Source organism: Dromiciops gliroides, chromosome 3, assembly GCF_019393635.1.
Source record: "Dromiciops gliroides isolate mDroGli1 chromosome 3, mDroGli1.pri, whole genome shotgun sequence".
NCBI classification, from domain to species: domain Eukaryota; kingdom Metazoa; phylum Chordata; class Mammalia; order Microbiotheria; family Microbiotheriidae; genus Dromiciops; species Dromiciops gliroides.
This window is the reverse complement of record NC_057863.1, coordinates 547,529,433-547,550,359: the sequence shown is the minus strand read 5'-3', so window position 1 is coordinate 547,550,359 and position 20,927 is coordinate 547,529,433. Positions and strand designations below refer to the sequence as shown.

The window sequence follows — 20,927 nt, the reverse complement described above, 5'->3', positions numbered from 1 at the left end:
TTCTTACCTGTACTTACTCTATGCCAGAAAGTTCTCCCTTCTTTTCCACCTGCAGGATTTCTACCTGCCTTTAAAGCTTCTCGCAAACACTGCCACCTTCCAGTAAAAGCTTTTCATGATTCCTCCCTGTTGCTAACAACTTCTCCCTCAAACCTCCCACAGCATTTGGTTTTGTTGCTCTAGACGATGAACTCATCATCAAGTGATAGCGCCAGTGAATAGCAAGAGCAATGGATTTGAGAAGCAGGTCCTTAGGTCAAATCCTGGCCTTGTCACTGACCGTCTCTGTGATCTTAAACAAGTCACTAAGCATCCTGGGCCTCCATTTCCCTTCTGTAAAATAAGCAGGCTGGACTCAATTACCTCGTAATCTTTGATTATGTCTTATCCACTAAAAGATTAACCATGAGGGCAGAGAATATAATCTTTTAAACTTTTACCTACCCCAGGAAACTCTTAAATTCTAAGTTTGAGAGCATTTGCTAATGTTCATTGGTAAGCATTTCCTCACTGGGAGCTGCCTATGGTAATGAAATCATATCTGGACCAAAACCAAAACAAACCACCCCCCACAACTGTCACAGCGCTCTTCACAAAATCGGTAGTAAGTAACTGTTTGTTCCATCACTGCTGTGTTTAGGATGGTGCCTACTTGTGGGATACAGCTGTCTGTGCCTTCCATCTTGCCAGGTGTGTTTCCTGCCTGATTTTCCAGCTTCCCATGGAAGTATGATGTGATGAGAGGATTCCTACTGGATGCTGTGCATTTCCTGCCTGATATCCAGCCTCCTTTTGGAAGAAAAGTACCATTACATCTAACAAGTCTCATGTTGCTGAGGTGCGGGGAGAGGGTGCCACTACTCCATCAAGTTTTTAGCCTGGTCTCACACCTTGGGGAAGGAGAGTATCACGACTCTTTCTGTTCCAAGTTCTTGTCCCCCTGCCTTAACTGCGCAAGTTCTCTGAAAGAAATCCACCCTTAATGACTTTAAAAATCTTTCTAAATTGTTCAATTAATGATTCACAAGCACCTATGTAGTCATAATCTACCTCCACATCCCAGTGATTCTGAACCCTTACAGGTCATTATCCAAAACCCATTCTCCCCCCTTCCCTCCATGACTCTTTATGCCTGTCATCCTCAAATTCCTGCCCCTTTCGCCCAAGTACCAACTGAACGCTACTGACCCTTTCTGCCGTGCCATCTGAAATGCCTGTTCCAAGGGCAACAAAATTGCTTTAATCTTAAATCTTTTCCTTTCCCATTCTTTCCATCTTCTGGCAATCACTGTAACCGAGTTCCCTTCTGATGACACAGCCTCCTTAGTAACCTTTTCCAGCACTGGCTGCACTTTCACTCATTTTCCTTAATTCACTGGTCAAGATGGCAGAGCAGGAATTCTTGCTTCCCACTGCCAAGTCCAAGTTCTCCTGCCACCACCATTACCCAAGCAGCCTCTCCTCCTTTGAGGTCCATACAATCCACATCTACCACCAGATCAAAATCCTGGAGGCTGTGGTCTACAGACCTCCAGGGCACTCCTCTTCCTTCCCCCAATAAGTCCAGTACCTGACAATCTTTCTCTCTGTTCTCTCTCATTCCTGTCTTCATATTAGGGGACTTCAACATACATATTGATATTCCCTCAAATACCCTAAACTCCTGGTTTCTCAATCTATTTACTTCCCATGATCTGTCCCTCCATACCTTTGATCTTGTAATCACCCACAAATGCACCACTTCCATGTGGAGGTAACATTTTCTTCTCTGACAGTATCAGACCCTAGTCTTAGTCCACACCATGACATCTAATCCCTTGGTTCCTCAGCTCTCTCCCATGCCATCTTCCTTATACTAGCCAAATTCTCTTCTTTTTCCCTCTTGAGTGTTTGGTGAACCACTTCAACTCTAGACTGCTTTTTCCCCCCTCAAGTCCTTTGCCCCCTTATCCTATCATTGATAATCCTTCCAAACCTCCCTAATTAACTTACCATCCCACTCACCTCAGCTCCTCTTCCATATCTTTTCATCTCTCCTAAAACTTCCCATGACTTTTCCCCCATCCTCTTAGCTAAGAACCTTGCTTCATATTTTATTTCAAAAATGCTCCCTCTTCCTCATTTCATATCACTTTCATGGCTCCTGCTACAATCTCCCACTTTCACTCCCACCTCTCCTTCCCAAGACAAACCCCTCTACCTGCACAAGTGATTGCATTCTATCCTGTCTCCTTCAGGAGACTGTCCCCTCTATCACTGACACTCTCTCACTTATTTTCAATCTCTCCCTGTCTAACAGCTGCTTCCCTCCTATATACAAACAAATCCATGTCTCTTCATTCTCAAAAAACCTTCACTAAATCTTCCCATCTCTATTTCTGTTCCATCTCTCTCCTGTCTTTTGTGGCTAAATAGTGCCTACACTTTCACTCCTCACACTCTTAACTCTATAATTTGGCTTCTAACCTCATTCAATCAAAACTATTCTCTCTAAAGATACCAATGATGTCTTAATTGCCAAATCTAATGCCTTTTCTCAATCCTCATTCTTCTTGATCTCTCTGTAGCCTCTGACACTATCACTCTTTCGTCCTTGATATTTTCTTCTCTCAAGGTTTTAGGATGATACAGTACTATGAGGTGCTATAACAAGATTAGGGAGAAATTGTATATGGTATGCAGGTATTTCCCAAAACATATCTGTAGTAAATATTTGTCATTTTTAATTAATTTGTTGTTTTCTTTTAATGAAAGAGCAGTTGAAAGTGTCTTTGATAAAAGCTCTATTTCTCAAATACATAGATAAGAGTCAAATTTATAAAAATACAAGTCATTACCCAATTAATAAATGGTCAAAGGATCTCAACAGGTAGTTTTCAGACAAAGAAATCACAGCTACCTATAATCATATGAAAAAAATGCTCTAGATCACTATTGATCAGAGAAGTGCAAATTAAAACAACTCTGAAGTATTACCTCACACCTATCAGAGTGGGAAATATAACAAAAAAGGAAAAGACTGGATGTTGGAGGGGATGTGAGAAAGCTGGGATGCTAATCCACTGTTGGTGGAGTTGTGAAAAAGATCCAATCATTCTGGAGAGCAATTTGGAACTATGTCCAAAGGACTATAAAACTGTGTATACCCTTTGATTCAGCAATACCACTGCTAGGTTTATATCCCAAAGACATCCCCCAAAAGAGAAAAAGACCTATTTGTATAAAAATATTTATAGCAGCTCTTTTTGTGGTGGCTAAGAATTGGAAATCAAAGGAATGTCCATCAATTAGGGAATGGCTAAATAAGCTGTGGCATATGATGGTGATGGAATATTACTGTTATAAGAAATGACAAGCAGGATGATTTCAGAAAGGCCTGGAAAGACTTGTCTGAACTGATGCATAGTGAAGTGAGCAGAACCACTAAGAGAACATTGCGCAGAGACACCAATATTGTTTGATGAAGAATTGTGAATGACTTAACTATTCTCAGCAATACAATGATCCAAGACAATCCCAAAGGACTAATGATGAAGCATACTATCCATCTCCAAAAAAAGGACTGATATTGATTGAACATAGACTGAAGCATGTTATTTTTCACTTTCATTTTTTCTTTTATTCAAGTTTTCTTGTACAAAATGACTAATAGGGTAATGTTTTACATAATTGCAATGTATAAACCATATCTGATTGTTTACTGCCTCAGGGAAGAGGGAGGTATGAAATTTGGAACTCAAAATTATAAATAAAAATGTTTATTATTTAAAAAAAACCCACCCATGGATCCATTAAGTGTTACTAGTTTAACATCTTCATTGTAAATCATTATATATTGATTATATTATAATAGCCTTTATTTATAAAGTGTGCTATCTTTAATGTCCAGCAAAGTCCTATTTTGATGCTGCTTTGTGTCACGGAAGTGGTTCTGAACTCTAGAAGGTTATGCCATTGGCATGTAAGCTGTTAGGTCTAACAACACAAGAAAAGAATTAGAATAGGACCACAGGAACAATTTGTGTGTCTGTTATCCAAAGACCAGCCAACTAAGCCTGGAAAAGCCCATCACTAAAAGGTTGGCCTCCAAAGGCTAAACTGAGCAAAGGCACTCAGGAGAGAGGGTAGGGTAGGGGACTTAAGTTCAGGGTTGCAATCTGTGTTTATGGGATACACCAAAGCACTAGAGATCTTTGAAATTTTAAAGTTGCTTTCAAAAAGTGCTTCATGTTTTATATATGCATATTACCATCTTGTATTTTTGTAGTTCTTTACTATTTGCCAAGTATATTCATATGCATAACTTGATCCTTAACTCCACACCCTGCCTCCGCACTTGTGTAGGCCAGGTGGGTATTATCATCTTTAGAATTTCACAGCTGATGAAGGTGAAACTCTGGGAAGGGATGTGTTAAAAATAACTTAGTAACAGAAGGACTAGCCCCGAGGACCCTCTCTACTGTACTTCCATACTTGTGAGGTAGCTAAGTGGCTCAGTGGATAGAGTGCCGGGCCTGGAGGCAGGAAAACTCATCTCTGTGAGTTCAAGCCTCAGACACTTCCTAGCTCTGTGACCCTGGGCAAGTTGCTTAACCCTGCTCACCTTTGTTTCTCATCTGTAAAACAAGCTGGGGAAAGAAATGGTAAACTACTCCACTATCTTTGCCAAGAAAACCCCAAATGGGGTCAAAAAGAGTCAGATACAACTCAAATAGCTGAACAACATACTTGTAGATTCGTTTCTAAGCTTCTTTATTAACATATCTCTTGGGAGCAAGACAGCTTCTCTGTGGGAATGGGAGTTTTGAGTAGGAGACTGGAAAGTGGAAAGAGGTGGTCATGAAGATAATCATAGAAGAAAAAAAGAGAAAGAAAAGGAATTTTGAAGCATGGGACAACATGTAAATGGACAGGATTGACCAGGTTGTCATAGCATGGAATCATTGGAGGGCAAGTAAGAGGCACAGAAAAGGAAACAATGTCAATGGTTAATGTCATATTCTTTATAACTTGGCTACAGACCTTATGGTGGCAAATGCCCAAAGTGCTACTAGAAATCAAATGGATTTGAACTCAAAAGATGTCAGTTTTGAGTCCTTGCCCTGCCATATACTAGCTGCACAAACGTGGTCAAGACATTCATCCAGTCTGACCCTCGTTTTCCCAATTTCCAAATTGGAGGCAATTATATGAGAAATCCATACCTAACAGAGATACTATGAAGGAAGAAAGACCATTGTAAAAAGGAAAATGTTACATAAAAATAAGCTATTCCTTGAGTGACTGCTGCTCCTGAGGGAAAACAACTGCTATTACAACACTGAAGAGAATGTAACAACTGCTTTTTTAGGACCTCTCTTCAGTGTTTCAAAGGACAAAACATTATCGACTGGAAATGAGGAGTTACCCTGATAATCCGAGTTTGGGAGTACATAGTTTCCTGTCCTAGCAGATTAAAAACATTGAATGTATATTGCTGTTTGTGTTACTGAAGCATGGTAAGATGACAGACAAAAGCAGATACCAATATGAGCATGATGGAGATTTAGGGAAAACAAAGTCCTGGGTTTATTCATTCATTCAGTGGAATCTGCAGGGTATCAATTTTGGATTAATGAAATATTAGAGTTCCCTAAGGGTCTGTTCTTAACTCTGTGCTATTTAACACTCATGAAGACATTGATGATGCATTTATAAAAATAAATGATAGGGGATCCCCAAAGAACACATGGATGTGGATGATGGGACAAATCTAAGAGGATAAAATTTAATATAAAGGCAAAATTCTGCTCTTGATTTCAAAATATTAATTGTATAAGAAAGGGATGAGGGAGATTTAGCTAGAGAAGAGTTTATGGGGAAAAAATTTATGAATTTTAGTGAACTCTAAATTCAGTGAGTCCACTTTGTGAAAGTATGGCCAAAAATGTTTACTGCAATTTTAGGATGCATTAGTAGAAGCAAAGCCCAGAGTGATAAGAGATAGTCCATTAACCTCTATTTTACTCAAATTTTGTGTCCAGTTCAGGGAGATACTTTTTTTTTTTAAAGGACACTGACAAACTAAAGGGATTTTGGAGAGTATAAGTTAACAGTTGAGCCATGCAATTTGAAGATTAGTTCAGGATAAGAAATGTTCACCTTGGCGAACATTTGAAGAATATTGAAGAAATAGAAGATTTGAGCTAGAAAGACATGATAATTATTTTCAAGTATTATCATGTAGGAGAGAAATTCAATTTGATCTTACTTCCAGAGGGCAAAACTAAAGCAATCTGTGGAAGTTTTTAGAGGCAGAGTTTTGGCTGATATAAGGAAAAAGCATTTAAAGCTATTCAAAAGTAAAATGGGCTGGCTTGAGAAGATCCCTTATCACTAGGGAACCATATCACTTTGTTACCTTTCAAATAAAAGTCATTTTGAATCTTTTCCTTTCTTATTTCCACCCCTTTTGGCTCTGAGATGTGGACTTCTGATGAAACTGATTCCATGGCCAGCCTTTTCAGTATGGGTTATGTGTGTACTCAAACCCCTCCATGTTTCCTTTCCTCTCCCGCCCTGATTGTATAGAATGAGAATACTCCTTGCTCCACTCCCCATTGTCACTTTCAGACTCTCCCTCTACCACACTCTCTCAGTAAACTCTTCTTTGAGGTTCATCGTTGCTAACCCTCAAGACACTTTCCTTTCTTAAACAAGTTCAGTGCTTAGCTTTGTCCCCTCTATCATCCCCTTTCTCAAAATCTTCAGTCTCTCCCTATCCAACTGCTTTTCTGCAATGAAAAAACATACCCACATCACCACCAAACTTAAAAAACTCACTGGATCTAACAATCCTGGTTAGCTATTCTCTCTTCTCAAACTCATGTCTAGTTCCTTACAAAAGCCATCTACAACAGATGCCTCCACATCTTCTCCTCTAGGCTTTCCTCCAGTTTATCAATGTATTTTCTAAGCCAAAGTACCAAGGATTAAATGCCACACTCCATATGAAGTCTGACCAGGGCAGGGCACAAGAGGACTATCACCTCATTGGTCCTAGAATGCCGTCACTCTTCACTTGTGTTACAGAATTCCCAACTTCTTTTAAAAGACAGCTTAAATGCTAACTCCAGATCCTTCCCACTGTTAGTGCTCTACTCTGGAGGAGTCAAATACAAGGCCCATGGTTACAGTGTTCTGGGCCCATGGCCCACATCACTTTTTTTTTGGGGGGGGGGCAATGAGGGTTAAGTGACTTGTCCAGGGTCACACAGCTAGTGTCAGGTGTCTGAGGCCGGATTTAAACTAGGTCCTCCTGAATCCAGGGCCAGTGCTTTATCCACTGGGCCACCTGGCTGCCCCAACTGGATGTTTTCTAATGGTCCCTTTGGCTCTACATCTATCATCCTTTATTTAACCACATAGGGCAGAGAACTGCCCAGCACACTCCACTGGAAACCTTCATCTCAGAGGATGAAAAATGATTAAGCCTTGCCATTCAACCAGTTCCAAATCTACCTAACTGCACTATCTTCTACCTCATACCTCTACACTTTTCTCCACATGTTATAACATGAGATGCTTTAATAAAATGTTTTGAAAAAAAAATCTAGGTATATACAGCATCCCCCTCATCTAACAGTATATGAACCCTGTCAGAAAGGTAAATAAGTTTAAACTGGAAGGATCTTTTCTTGATGAAGCCATGGTGGCTCTTTGTGATCACTGATTCCTCTTCTAGATTTTCTCCCCATTTTTAACAAATTGGGACATTTGACTTTAAAAAAAAAATAAGGAAAATTTCCCAGATTTTATCTCTCCTTCCCATCACCCTCCTCCTTGGGTGGTAAGCAATCGGATATGGGTTATACATGTGCAATTATGTAAAACACTGCCATATTAGTCATTTTGTACAAGAAAACTTGAATAAAAGAAAAAAATGAAAGTGAAAAAATAGCACGTGTTCCATCAATATCAGTTCTTTCCTTGCATGTGGACAGTATACTCATTTGACTTGCTTGATTCTGTAGTACCTCAATATTCTCCACAGTCATTCAAATATCACTTGAGAAGGGCTCAGCATGTGAAAAGCAGGTAATTTGAATTAATCAAGAGTAATCAGGTGCTCTTCCTTATAACTTCCTTAATTATCTTGGGTATCAGCTCCCTATTAGTTACTTTTGTTCTGTCCTTTCCAGTCCAAAGGTTTTTCTCTTTAGCAGAGAAAACAGAAGAAAAATAAGAATCCAGTAGGTCTCTCCTTTTTCCATCAATCACAATCCTATCCACCCCAAGTAGTTATCCCGTCTTTTATTAAACTTCCTTTGTTGTCCTTAGTTTTCTTGGAGAGTCTTTGCTTATTTTGAGCTTTTGCATTACTGATACTATCCTTTATTTTTAAAAAATACATTTTTATCATTTCTTGTTGTTTTTACATTACCTACATTTTTTATTATATTCTTGATTCAAACCCTCTCAAAGAATGTTCCCTTATAGTAAGTTTAAAAAAGAGGAAGAAAAATAAAGTTTTTAAAAATTACATCCTTGACTCAAGCCCTCCCACAGAATGTTCCCTTATGTTTTAAAAGGAGGAAGAAAAATAAAGTTCAAGAGAACTAGTCAATATATCAAAAAAAAAAGTCTGATATTATATTGTTTTCATACTGGTGGCCTTCCACCTCTGAGAAGAAGAAAGCATTTTCCTCTCATACCCTATCTTTAGAACCAAGTATGGTCATGGAATTTTCTTAAATTTATTTTTTTAAAGCATTCTTTTCTTTTTAAATTTTGAGTTCCAAAATTTCCCCAATTTTCTGCTTTTCTTCTCATCTTGGCTTCATTGGTTTTATTTGGACAAGCCCTTTTAAATTTATGGTCATCAAAATTATTCATTTAATATGTCATAATGCTATCACTTGTTTATTCTCCTACCTCTAGTAAGTCTGATAGGTAATGTGCTCTATGTTCTTCTAGTTTTCTTATGATAATTACCTTTATATCTAGGTCACATATCCATTTTGACCATACCTTTGTAAAGGGTGCAAAATACTGATCTATACCCAATTTCTGCCAAAATGCTTTCCAGGTTCCCCAGTAAGTTTTCCCAAATAGTATATTCTCATTCCAAAAGCTTAAATTTTTACATTTGTCAAACACAAGGTTACTATAATCATTTACTACTGTGTATTATATGTCTACTCTGTTCCACTGAGCCACCTTTCTATTTTTTAGCCAGTAGTTTTGATAATTACCGCCTTATAATATAGTTTAAGATCTGGTGCTGTTAATCCTTCTTCCTTTACATTTTTTTGGGGGGGTGGGGCAATGAGGGTTAAGTGACTTGCCCAGGGTCACATAGCTAGTAAGTGTGAAGGGTCTGAGCCCAGATTTGAACTCAGGTCCTCCTGAATCCAGGGCTGGTGCTCTATCCACTGCGCCCCCTTCCTTTACATTTTAAAAATTAGTTCCTTTGATATTCTTGATGTTTTGTCTTCCAAATGAATTTTATTTTTTTTTCCTAGCTCAATAAAATAATTTTTTGGTAGTTTAATTGGGATGGCATTGAATAAGTAGAACTGCCATTTTATTATATTGGCTCTGTCCAACAATGAACAATGAATATTTCTTCCATTATTTAAGTATGAATATTTGTATAAAAAGTGGTTTATAATTATGTTTATATAGTTCCCCTCTTCACTTCTGTTTTTAAGGTGTTATTTTCTTCAGCATTTTTGGCGCTTCTTTTACCAAACTGTTCATTCTTTTTATAATCTTCTTACATGACTCTCAAATTTTTTTCTGATTTTTTTCTCTACCTTCTTATCTCTTTCTTTAACTCTCCTAGGGATTCTTGCTGACCTTGGGCCCAATTGACATTTTTCTTTGAAGCTTTGCTTGTAGCTGTTTCCACACAGTTGTCATCCAAGTTTATGTCTTTTGTCTTCCCTGTCACCCTAGTCATTTTTATGGTCAAGTTCTTTTTTTTTTTTTTTGGTCATTTGTTCATTTTCTCAGCCTATTTATTCATTTTGAACTTTATGTTAAAAATTGGGCTCTGCTCACCAGGGGGTGAGGAGGCACTGAGCCAAGCTTCAGGCTTTTTTTGTGCTGTTCTTTTCAGAGGTAGTTGTGGGGGTATGCAAGATTTTAGTGCTTCCAAATTGGTGTTATCCTGGGAGAGGTGGGTGTGGTCACTGTTCTGCTGGGTCTACATGCTGGTCTTTACCCAGGAAGGGTTCCTGCTCCCCTGCAGTCAAAAGTACTAGTGTTCTTCTTGGCCCTGGAACTGTGATGAGGTTCTCTGATTCCCTGCAGCTGCAAGTACAAGCACTCTCTTGGCTCTGGGACCATGACTAAAGTCCTTGCTTCCTTGTGACCTTGTGACAAGTGCTCCTCTCTGTTCTGGAACTCTGACCTAAAACTGCTTATGGGCAATAGAGTTGCTAATAATTACCAGCTGCACCCAGTGGCAGCAAAGGGTCCTCTGAAATCTCTTTCACTGTCTCTGGGCTGCGAGCTCCTAAAGCTGCTGCTGCTGCAGCTGCCTCCAAAACCCACTGTTGGTACTCCTGCTATGCTCTGGGTCTGTGCCCACCCTGTGTCACAGACTTCTCTTGCAGACCTCCTAGATTATCTCAGGCTGGAAAAATGTCTCCCTCTGATATTCTGTTGGCTCTGCTGCTCCAAAATTTGATATGAGGTGTTATTTTAAAGTTGTTTAGAGGGGAATGTTGGGAGAGTTCAGTTGGGTCCTGGCCTATATTCCACCATCTTGGCTCCTTCTTGGTCATAGAATTTCACAGCATTCCTAACTCTATTGTTACAGGACCCAGGCCAAGGTACACTTTTGAAAATGTCTATTTATGACCTGTATATTCTTGTATAAGTTACCTCACCTCTTTGGGAGTTAGTTTCTTCATCTATAAAATGAGGGGGCTGGTCCAGGTAATCATCTTCCCACTTGAAATCTATGATTTATATCACGTTACTTCCCCTTGCTTCAATCTTTGTTAAAGCACTGTACATATTTTTATTAATTAATTAATTTTTTTTTTTTTTGGTGAGGCAATTGGGGTTAAGTGACTTGTCCAGGGTCGCACAGCTAGTAAGTGTCAAGGGTCTGAGCCCGGATTTGAACTCAGGTCCTCCTAAATCCAGGGCCGATGCTCTATCCACTGCGCCACATAGCTGCTCCACTGTACATATTTTTAATGTTTCTTTTTATTATGAATTTTAAACCATGAAACTTTTGATAAAACAATAAAGAAAACTGGATATGAAACTGTGAAATGCTATGTATAGCTTTTTTTAAAGTGTGAATTAAATTTAACATGGTGTTATACCTAGGGACAGAGATTATAACTGGGATTTCACTGGTATAGCCTCTTGACTACTGACCTCAGTCTTTCAAATCCAATTGCCTACTGGACATTTTGAACCGGATGTCCTGTAGACCTTAAACTCAATATGTCTAAAATTAAACTTCTTATATTCCTCCCTAAACTTTGCCCTTTCCCAAACTTCCCTATTATTGTTGAGGGTACCACTTTCCTCCCAGACACCCAGGCTCACAACGTAGGTGTCTTCATTTGCTCCTCACTCTTACCCCTCCCCATATCCAATCTGGTGCCAGGGCCTGTCTATTTTACCTTCAAACATCTCTTTAATATACTCCCTTCTCTGCTCTGACACTGCCACCAGCCTGGGGCAAGGCCTCCTCTCTTCACACATTGACTATTCTAACAGTGCACTGGGAGGTCTGACACAAGTCTCTCCCCAGTCCTCTGTGGTCAAAATGATTGTCCTGAAGTACAAGTTTATTCTCCAATGGCTCCCTATGACCTCTAGGATCAAATATCAAGTCTTCTGTTTGGTATTCAAAGACCTTTATAACTTATTCCCCTTATCTTCCTAGTCTTCTTAGACCTTATACTCTCCTTTGTACTGTTATCTAATGACACTAGTTTCCTTCTGTTCCTCAATACAACACTCCAGCCTCCCAAGCATTTTCACCGGCTGGCCCTCATGCCAGGAATGCTCCCTCCCCATTTCTACCTCCTGGCTCCCCGCGCCCCTCCACCCCCCAAGCTTTTCTGTGTCCTCTTAATTCTAGCGCCTTCTTATGCAGTTGATTATTTCCAACTTAGCCGGTATATAGCTTCTCTCTATATAGTTGTTTGCATGTTGTCTAGTGTACAAGTGGGAGCTCCTCTAGGTCAGGGATTGTCCTCTATCTTTCTTTGTATCCTCAGCACTTAGCAAAGTGCCTAGCACATAAAAGGTGCTTAATAAAGGCTTATTGACTGACTGATGCCAGAGTAAAATTTCCATAAAATAAACTGAAGAATTAGAATCAGGAGCAAAGCAGCACATAAATGTGCCTTGCAGATGGCTCTCTTATTTTCTGTAATTCATATTAAAGGTCAGTATGGGGGATTATGCAGTTAGTTTAAAAGGAATAGCCAATCCTCCCCAGTCAAACTGTTAGCTTTGTCTGAAGCACAGCTGTTTGGATAGCTGGGCCATGAGCTTCCTTGGTTATAATAATGTGAAAGTAACATTTACATGTCTAAGTCTCTTTTAATCTCCTAAATACCATGGAGCGATGTTTATCAGGTTTTTAAGACATAGGCACATTCCACTCAGATGACTTCATCCTTGAGATAACTCTTACATTACACCACTCATTATATTAGGCTTATATAAAGAAAAAAAGTCAAAGGTTCACAAGTCTCTAAGAAGAAACTTAAGTGACATTATAAACCTAGTCAGATTTTTGTTTGGCTACATCAAGTAATTTCCTTTCTGTGGTTAGTTTAACAGTCACAGTTCAAAAAAAAAAATGGATACAGTGACCAACATAATCAATGTTGTGCATATCAGATTAGCTAAACTGTGGACTTTGTTTCCCTTGCTTTCTTTTTCAATTAGGTTTAATTAGTTTTGATTTTAGTGCTTCATGGAAGGGCTTGACTCACAAGTGGTAAATACCCAAGTAAACAAAAATTAATTCACTATTCAAAGGTTTTCTGGCTTTTAAGGACTTCTATAATCTTGTTTTGTCCTTTTTACATACACCCATTCCACCTGTACCATAGGAATGTACTTTGCATTTCCTAATGAAATTCTTTCCTTCTTTTGACATCTTGATTAGGTTCCAAATTTTCCATGAAGCCATAAAATAACAAAATCCCAAAGTTGGAAAATACTTCAGAGGTCAGAACCCTACTTTTGAGAATCAAGAGACCTGGGGCCAGTTAGGTGGCACAGTGGATAGAGCACTGGCCCTGGATTCAGGAGGACCTGAGTTCAAATCCAGCCTCAGACACTTAACACTTACTAGCTATGTGACCCTGGGAAAGTCACTTAACCCTCATTGCCCCACAAAGAAAAAACAAACAAAAAATGAGAATCAAGAGGCCCGAAATTCTATTTCTATCCCTAGTTATGTGATCTTAAACAAGTCCATTCCCCTCTCTAGGCCTTAAACCAGTAAAATAAGATGATACAGACTAGATAGTCTTTAATATTTATTCAGTCCCACCTATTCTTTAACAGGAATCCCTGGTAATGAGCAGTCTTCTAGTCTCTGTTTAAAGACTTCCAGTCTATGACCAAAGGGTTATAAAAACTTTGAGCCAATAATACCATGACTAGGTCTGTATCCCAGAGATCAAAGAAAAAGGAAAAGACCTTATGCAACAAAACAAAAAAATATTTATAGTAGTTCTTTTTTGTGGTGACAAAGAACTGGAAATTGAATGCATGGGCATCCACTCAATGGATACTCATCAACTGAGGAATGGCTGAATGAGTTGTGCTATATGATTGTGATGGAGTACTACTGTGCTATAAGAAATGACGAGCAGGACAGTTTCAGAAAAACCTGTGAAAACATGAACTAATGAAGAGAGAAATACGCAGAACCAGGAGCATATTATACACGGTAACAGCAATAGTTTAATGATAATCAACTGTGTAAGACTTAGTTACTTTGATTAATACAATGTTCCATGACAATTCCAAAGGACTCATCATGAAAAGAGAGAGAGAATTGATGAACTTGAGTGAAAACTGAAGTTGTTGGGAGTTTTAAAAAAATTTTATTTTCTTTCTTGCCTTTTCTTTTGAACCATGGCTAATATGGAAATGTTTTGCATGACTTTACATGTATAATGAATACCTTTTTGTTTGCCTTCTCAATGGGTGGGAAAGGGTCTAGAAGGAGACTTTGTAACTAAAAATAAAACAATATTAAAAAAAATAAAAAATTTTAAAATCAGCATATGATTAAAAAAAGTCAAAAACAAAAAACACAACAACAAAAACAAAGACTTCCAGTAACAGGATGGGGCTCTCATTATCTTATGAGACAAATTGTCACTTTTGGACAACTCTAATTAGTAGGAAGTTTTCCTTTTATAGCAGCCATCCTTTTGAGGGAGACAATAGAGGTTGTTATTAGGCACAAGAGTCTCCATTTCCTTAATTAGAAATTGTTATTTTAGGGCAGCTAGGTGGCACAGTGGATAAAGCACCAGTCCTGGATTCAGGAGGACCTGACTTCAAATCCGGCCTCAGACACTTGACACTTACTAGCTGTGTGACCCTGGGCAAGTCACTTAACCCCCACTGCCCCGCCCCCCCCCCCAAGAAAAATAGTTATTTCTCTGACTCTTTTCTCATTTCATTTTAGCACTCCTTCTAAATCTATTCTTTGTCTCAATGAGAGCTTTAATTCCTTCACTGCTTCATTATTCTGTCAGGAATTATCCATACTTTGACTTCCTTTCTCTTCCTTTCCAAGCTTGACCATAATTTATCATTTCAATTCCACACTGTCCTCTGCTCTACAAATCCCTTGGCCTCCTTGTTTTACCATTGCTCATTCCTTGCAATAGTAGGCAAAGTTATAGGAAGTCTCATAATCTCTTTGTTCCCCTGTAGGATTGTACTCAGCATTGCTGGGTAAGTTATTCATGGTTACAAGTCTAAATCTTTTGTCTTCTGGAACATCATATTCCAAGCCCTACAGTTCTTTATTGTGGTAGCTGCTAAATCTCCTGTGATACTCTCTATGGCTCCTTGGTACTTGAATTTTTTCTTTTTGGTTGCTTGGAGTATTTTGTCTTTGACCTAAGATTTCTAGGCTTTGACTTGAATATTCCTCAATAGTATTCATTTTGGGGCTTCTTCCAAAAGATAACCAGTGGGTTTTTTCAATCTCTACCCCCTAGTTCTAAAAGCTCTGGGCAATTTTCTTGAAATATGTTTAAGCTCTTCTTATTGGTCATGGCTTTCAAGTAGTCTAATGATTCTTCACCTATTTTCCATGTCAGTTGTTTCTGCTGTGATATATTTCATATTTTCTTCTACTTTTTCAGCTATTTGACCTTGTTTGACTATTTTTTGATATGTCATGAAGTCATTAGCTTCTATTTAGTCAATTCTAATTTTCAGACAGTTACTTTCTTGGGTAAAGTTTTGTACCTCTATTCCCAAGCTGTCAATTCTCTTTTCAAATCTTTCTTCCATAGCTCTCATTTAGTGTATAAGGTTTATTTTTTAGTTAAAAAAACAAAAAACAAAAAACAAACACACACAAAAAAACTCTTGCTTTAACTTTTCCAGAAATTCTGGTTGGACTGCTGCTTTTTTTCTTTGAGGTTTTACTTATATATGTTTTTTTAAGCCATCCTCTTGTTCTAGGTTTGTATCTTGAACTTCCCTATCATAATAACTCTTTATGGTAAGATTCTTTTCTTTTTTAAATCATTCTACAGCTGGTAGCATGGTAGATAAAGTCCTGGGTTTGAAGTCAGGAAAACCTGAGTTCAAATCTGGCCTCAGACACTCCCTAGCTGTGTGTCTCTGGGTAAGTAACAACCTCTGTTTACCTCAGTTTCTTCAAATGTAAAATGAGAATAGCACCTACTTTACAGAGTTGTGAGGATCAGATGAGGTAATATGTATAAAAGTGACTGGCACATAGTAGGTGCTATGTAAATACTCATTAGCTTTCCTTCTATTTATTCTTCTAACCTATTTCTTGACTTTATGTTTCTGCTATGCTCTGTGCATTTTGAGGGGGATGTCTGGCCTGAGCTTCTGTTCTCTTATGTCCTTTTGCTATTTTCACAGCTCAGACCTGGGAATCTGCAAGCTTTTAGTGCTCCCAGAGTGACATGATCCAAGGTAAGGTCTTCTCACTGACTTCCTGTTTGGGGCTCTGCAAGTTCCTGAACAGGTCTGGGTCTGCTGGCAAGCTGTCCCTGGCTGAGAGTTTTGGTACACTGCTGTTGGACTTAGCCACTAATAGTGGCAAAAAATTTATTTTTAATATTATTATTTTCCTGGTAATGTTAAATGACTGTAAATCGTGGCATACCATAGTCTCAGAAGGACCATATTTGCAAGTTATCCAAAAGGCAATGGAAAGAAGTGGTGGGCAGGTAAGCAGCCTGCAGCATACCATTAATAACAACAAGTACAAGAAGTGTTCACTACACTTGTTTCTCTATTTCCTTCCAATCACTCATTTTTCCACCTCTTAGAATTTGGTTTGTGATGGCATCACTCACCTAAAATCACTCTCTCCAAATCACCAATAATCTCTTTCCTTTTTTCCTCCTACAGCTCAACAAGCATTTATTAAGCACCTTACTAATGTGCATGGAACTATGCTAGACTTTGAAAAGTCATTATTGAAAATCTAGCCTCAACAGATTCGGGCTACTCTGCTCATCATTAATCTTTCCCTTTGGAACCCTGGGAATCACTTGTTAACTATGACTCTTCTAACATTTTGGTGTCCTAGGATTCATATTTAATACCACCAGGAGAATAATGGAATTGAGAAGATGGGCATTGACAGCAGGGTGCAGTTTGAGATCACTGAAAGTGTTTTCCCATTCCAAGGGTCACACACTCATGTGTAGAATTAAGGATTATCACTGACTCTTGCCACGGCCACCAAGGGACATTAAGTACAAGACTAGTTTTGAGTGTTGCGCTTTTTAGAAGTATAGAATGCAATAATTAAAAAATATTTTAAAAAAAATTTTGATTTAACACTGAAGATTCTTCCACTTTAAACTAAAACTTTGCTTAGTTATGATTTCTAATCCTTTCCATTATTGTCTTCACAGCAGAGCATATTTTTTATAGAATGTTTGCCAACAGAAATAAAATATACTATGACTGATTGAAAGAAGAGGATAATAGCCCGTGTTTTTTTGTGATATTCTCATGAGAAGAATCAGGAACCACAAATATCAGGAATCCTTCTGTATCTAATAACTTGCCAGGTCTTGTCATTTTAACAACTACAACATCTCCTATATTCCCCTCTTTCTTTCCACTTAACATGATGACAACCTGACTTTAGGCCCTCATAATATCTTTCTGGAAGTACTGCAATAGCTTCCTGATTTATTTCTATGCCTTGAATCACTTACCTCTTCAATCCCTCCTCCACAGAGGTTGCAATGCGATATTCTTAAAAGTCAATCAATATCACTCTAAAGTCTGAAAAACTGCAGTGACTCCCAATTCCCTCCAGTATAAATTTTAAAAATATATCTATTTTCAGTTTTATTTATATGTTTTGTTTTAATGTCACAAACATTAATAGATTACTTCTACTTCATAAAAGTCTCTTGTAGCAAAGTATAACAGGTAGGTAAAACTAATAACAGTGACCTTATCTGAGAATGCATGCAACATTCCCATCTGTAGTGCATCTCCCCTTAAAAAAAAATGAACAAAAATCCATTTTTACTCCTTCCCACCCCATTCTATACAGGGGGGGGGGGAGAAGAGAGAGAAAGAAAAACAAAACAAATTCCTTCAAAGACTGTATACAAAAATATACAGGGTGTTCCAAAAGTTTCAATGCAGTTTTAAGCTTCAACAGCTAAAAACTGTATTGACTTTTTCTTTTTTAAGATTTCTGGAACACCCTGTATATAACTCATTCTCCATTCCAAATCTGGTAAATCTCTGTAATGGGTAGTAAGTATGTTTCATCATCTGGCCTCTGGAATCATGGATCATCACTCTATTCACTCATTTCTGACCTGGATATACCACTTTGGGATTTCTCTGACTTCATCATGCTCCAGGAAGCTCATCATTGGGAAAACTTCATCAACCTATAAGGTTGATTCAGCTTTGGTCCTCAGACTTCATCACTACCCTCTGTTCCTCTGATTGGAGGTTAGAGCCATGAACTCCGAACTTCCATTTAAGGAGAGGGCTCAATAAAGACGTCTCATTTCATACCTGGCTGCTCTATTTTAGGGTTTCTCTACCAAGGATGCTCCCCTCCCCTAAGGCATCTTCTAGATGTGTTGCCTTTCCCCATGAGATTGTCAGACCCCCACAGCTATCTTGAGTTGCACTTCCCCTTAGGTTCTGATGGACACAGCCCATGACCCTGAACCTGAAAGTCTTAAGAAAAGCAGTACCCTCCAAACCAGAAGCCCTGCTTCCAACCCAGACTCCACAGCTATCATGGAAGGGAGAAGTCACTGTGCACACCTTCATCATCAACAGTACCAACAACTGCTGATCAGCTGCCACCAAAGGGCAGGAACAGACAGGTTCCCAGTGGCAGCACTCCCAGACTACTGGTCCTGCTTCCAGCCCAGTCCTCACAGACATCATTTCAGAAAGCACTTCCTGTGGAAAGGGGGCCAGTCTTCCCAACCAACTGCCATAGACACAGCAGACAAGACAAACTGGCCAAAGCTGCAGGGACCTGAGATGTGCCAGAGAAGTCAACTCACCACCACCATCTTGACTACAATCTCCCTTCAGATCCTGATGGAGACTGCATAGAACACTGATCCCCAAACCCTTGGGAATAGCAATTTTTCCAGCCCAATGTCCTTATTCATCATCTTGGGAAGCAAACCCTGTGGAAATGTAGGCTGAAAACTGCACTTTCAGGTTCCATGGCAACAGAAGAAACAATTCTTGTTACCAAAGTCCTTTGACAAAGGTGTTGCCACCCAAAGCACTACCAAATAGCTCTATATCAGAAACTGACATCATTTTACCAATAGAAATAAAATTAAAGAACAGGCATTAACATCTATTTTGCTGCATTACCTAAGGACCAGGAGACTTTTCCATCTGACTTGCAGCTGAAACTTTCAGATCTGTACATTTTCCATTAGAATGTGAGCTCATTGAGAGCAGAGACTGTTTTACTTTCCTCCTCCTATCTGCAGACCTTTATTGTTGTTGTTCAGTCATTTTTCAGCTATGTCTGACTCTTTGTGACTCTATTTAGGGTTTTCTTTGCAAAGATACTGGAGTGCTTTGCCATTTTCTTCTCCAGTTCATTTTACTGATGAGGAAACTGAGGCAAACGGGGTTAAGTGACAAACCAATGAGGGAAAGTCATTTGCCCAAAGTTAAATGGTTAAGAAATAAAACCACCAGGACTCTAAGTCTTTTGATTCCAAGTCCAGTGTCCTTTCCTTGCCATCATGTAGTGTCATCTTACCAATGACTATGATCTGTATTTACCATATAATATGAACTATGTCCATGTGGTAAAGTGAAGAGAGTATTAGACTTTGAAGTTGAGAAAACCCAGGTTCAAATCTTACCTGATCCACTAGGCATGTGATCCTGGGCAAGTTATTTCACTTCTCTGTCCTAGAGGTGTAGGGTGGTATACCCAGGTAATCCCTGTTACTCAGGAGGCTGAAGTTAGTCCATCTCTGAAGTTTTGCAGTACAGAGGAATAAACCAGTTGGGATTGGCTGTCATCAAGTTTGGCATTAATATGCCCAGCCAGGGGCTCACCAGGTTGCCCAAGAAGGGGAGAACTGGTCCAGGTAAACAACAGAACTGGTCATGATGATCAGAGTGAGATAAGACCCCTAAATTGCCCCTGTCCTTCCAGCAAGGGAAGTCTCTTTTATAGAAAGCAAAAACAAGCCAAAATTTCTTTGTGCCTTTTTCCTCATCTGTACAATGAAGGAGGGGATTGGATCTGATGGCCTCTAAGGGCCCCCTCTAAATCTATGAGCCTATTAATAATGAGCACAGCCTAGTTCTGACCATTCTCAAAATCTTGGCTGACGTCAGTGAATTACAGAATCTTAGAGTTGGAAGGGACCTGAGGCCAACTAATCCAACTGATACTTGAACAGGAGAATCCCTTCAACAACATACTGCCAAAACAGTCACCTAAGCTTCAGATAAAGATCTCTGAATTCCACTGTTTCTCAAGTCAGCCTATTCCATCTTTGGGTTACAATGATCACTAGAAAGATTTTTCTTACATAAGCTGAAATCTGCCTCTTTGCAACTCTGACCAAGTACTGAGGTGGCTGATTAGCAAAGAAGACAGCGGTGGGTTTGGAGTCAGAAAAACCTGAGATTGAATCTTACCTAAGATGTCTACTAGCTATTTCATGGAGAAGTAATACTGTATCTACCAGCCTGAATAAGACAATTATTGAATGAGTCTCTCTACTTATTCAGATAAAAGGCAACAAAACCTCATTTTAAAAAGGCAACACAAACCTTATTGCTTCTAGACAAAGTCTGCAGTTTCAGCTGATAATGTATTTAAATTGCAGTCAAAACTTGGATACCACTAAATGTGATATTCTAGTTGGAAGAATGTCCCGGTATAAAAAATGAAACAATAAGGTTGGGAAACTGGTGTTTCACACATCTGGGAAAAGTATGGGATGTCTTCACACACCTTTAAGTGCAGTCAAACATGCTGCTTGTGAATTACATACATACACACATACTTTTAAGAAAAACAGTCTTTTCCCCCACCTGGACATGTAATACACTTCTTCCATGATGTGTAGTGGCATAGTCTTTAAGTAACATACCAAATGGCATAGAGTCTGGGGACATGTAAAGATCTGTCATGGTGGAAGGACTATCTATTTTGTTACACATGGTATTTT

The 20,927-nt window shown here is 38.9% G+C and overlaps 1 protein-coding gene across 3 annotated transcripts in view; it reads right to left on the bottom strand.

Annotated features, from left to right (window-relative positions):
- Positions 1 to 20,927, bottom strand: part of UVRAG (UV radiation resistance associated) — a 372,875-nt gene that overhangs the window by 82,317 nt on the left and 269,631 nt on the right. The gene's annotated exons all lie outside the window — the stretch shown is intronic.